Below are 2,500 nucleotides of genomic sequence, written 5' to 3' on the forward strand. Positions count from 1 at the left end.
TGTCCAGCAACTCATGGCATTCATATCCACTCAAAACTCACTCACGGCGCCTGCACTCGCTCACGGCTGACCAATTCACTCAAAACAAACTCACAGCGTCCCAATTCACTCACACTTTACTCATACCGCCCCCCCTCACTCACAACTCCTCCATGACGCGAGGCCATCGCTCACTCACCAATCCCTCATCAAGGCCTCATCCTCCCTCCATCCCTCCCTCACACCTCCCTCACAACGCGCTTACTCACTCGTGGCACGCCTGGCTGACGGGGATGCGCTTGATGCTGGCCTCATGGCGGAGCTGGGTCACCTGCACCTGCATGGCGTGGATCTGCGACAGGAGGCGCTCGCCCGGCGTCGACATCCTGAAGGAGGTGGGGCGAGGCGGGTGCGGCGGCGACGGCGGCGGAGGCGACCACGAAGACACGGCTGCGCTGTCCACGTGCAAGGGGGCCTCGAGGGTCCTCAGGGGGCCCTCAGGTAGTCCTCAGGGAATCCTCAGGGGTTCCTCAGGGGTCCTCCTCCTCCTCCTCCTTCTTCCTTTTCTTCTTGCTCTTATTTTCTTTCCTCCTCTTCGACTTTTCCTTTTTTTTTTCTTCTTCTGGGTCTTCGGCTTGGCTTTCTTCTTCTTAGTCTTCTTCTCCTTCCTCTATTTAGCCTTATTCTTCTCTTCCTTAACTCGTCTTCGTTTACTGTCGTTTCTCTTTCTGTGTTGCATGTAGGGAGTTTTTTTATGCTATTTCCTGCTTGTTTTAACCCTTTTCTTTGTTTTTTATTTTCACTACACGATCACTTAAAAAACATATCTAAATTTCCCTTATTTTCTCCTTTCGTTCCGTTGGTTTATATTTCTTTAAATATTATATCTTATTATTCAATACTCTTATCAGCACATTGTTCGCTTTCACTGCAATCATCATATCTATTTTTACACTTTTCTTGGTGTCTTCTCTGTTCCTTTTTTCGTAAAGTCTGGTTCTCAATTTTCTTCTTGCTGTTGCACACGCCGCTGCCTGAAATAATATAAACAATTTAAGTGAACGAATTACAGACTGTTTTTCACTTTTTATCAACTGTTTATTTGTCTAAAGATAGTCTGTATGCGCGCGCGAGTGAGTGAGTGTGTGTGTGTGTGTGTGTGTGTGTGTGTGTGTGTGTGTGTGTGTGTGTGTCTATGTGTTTGTGTGTGTGTGTGTGTGTGTGTGTGTGTGTGTGTGTGTGTGTGTATGTGTTTGTGTGTGTGTGTGTGTGTGTGTGTGTGTGTGTGTGTGTGTGTGTGTGTGTGTGTGTGTGTGTGTGTGTGTGTGTTTGTGTGTGTGTGTTTGTGTGTGTGTGTGTGTGCGCGCGCGAGGAAGGTAGGGGGAAAGATGGAGGGATAGGAGACTAAGAGAGAGAAGAGAAGAGATTTGAAGAGAAGAGAAGAAAAAAAAAAGAGAAGAGATGAAAAGAAGAAAAAGAGAAGAAGAGGAGAGAAGAAAAGACAAGACAAGAAGAGAGAAACAGAAGAGGAAAGAAAGGGAGAGCGAAAGGGCCTGTTCCCCCTACCCCACCTCCTCCAACCGACCGGCCCTTGAAACGACAAACGGATCGTACAGCATGGCGTAACAGCGAACACCTGAACACCTGCGCACGTTTCATAACAAGAGGACAGAAGCCAGAGGTTCTAGCACGAATTAATTTGGATAAGTTTCCCATCCGCCTTTGCTTCCACGCCGCTCTAAATCCGTCACCAGGGCAGTCAGTGTCAAGCTTCGTGAGCAGTCAGCAGACCCGCTCACCTACTGAGTCTTGCTCCTCCTTTCCTCTCCTCTCCTTTCTCTGCTTCATTTTATCTGTACATTTCTCTTCATCTCCCTTTTATTCTCTTTCAGCAGAAGCGACGAGGCGACCAAAGCGAGGAATCGGACACAGCGAGCAGGCGAGCGAAGGAAGAGAAAGGTGAAGGGAAGGCGGCGGGGCATACGAACACGGCCGAGGAAGGTGTACTGCGGGTTTGCCTTTTAAGTATTCTGGGATTCTAGTGGCTTTCTGAGGAGGCGAAGGGAAATGCCGAAGGAGGGTTAGGAAGAGGAGAAAGAGATGATTGCAAGAATAACAGAAATGAGACGGAGAATACACGCGCATACAGACGAATATTATACTCAGATGCATACAGGCAAAGATTACGATCACACACACACACACACACACACACACACACACACTCACACACACTCACACACACACACACACACACACTGTCGCAGAGTACACATACACACAGACGCACGAGCTTATACACAAACAAATACACGCATACACACACAAGCTATCCACACAAAAGCACACGCATAAGCACCCGCGGGGAAAACAACACTATACACGCCACACCTCGACACCCACTTTGTATTGAAGCTAATCTTGGCACGACCCCCCCCCCCTTTTCCCCTCCCCTGCCCCCTTCCCCTCGCAAACTCCCCTCACACACCTACGTGATCCTCGGCAGGAAACTAGAGCGGAG

General features: G+C 48.9%; 1 long non-coding RNA gene across 1 annotated transcript in view; it reads right to left on the reverse strand.

The window, feature by feature from the left end:
- The window catches only part of LOC125040031, a 14,863-nt gene extending 13,816 nt beyond the window's left edge, over window positions 1-1,047 (reverse strand). Inside the window, exon 1 of the long non-coding RNA XR_007116162.1 lies at window positions 249-1,047. This is a non-coding gene — a long non-coding RNA (uncharacterized LOC125040031). The remainder of the gene's footprint in view (window positions 1-248) is intronic.
- Between the last annotated feature and the right edge of the window lie 1,453 nt (window positions 1,048-2,500).

This window comes from Penaeus chinensis, chromosome 28 (genome assembly GCF_019202785.1).
Source record: "Penaeus chinensis breed Huanghai No. 1 chromosome 28, ASM1920278v2, whole genome shotgun sequence".
NCBI classification, from domain to species: domain Eukaryota; kingdom Metazoa; phylum Arthropoda; class Malacostraca; order Decapoda; family Penaeidae; genus Penaeus; species Penaeus chinensis.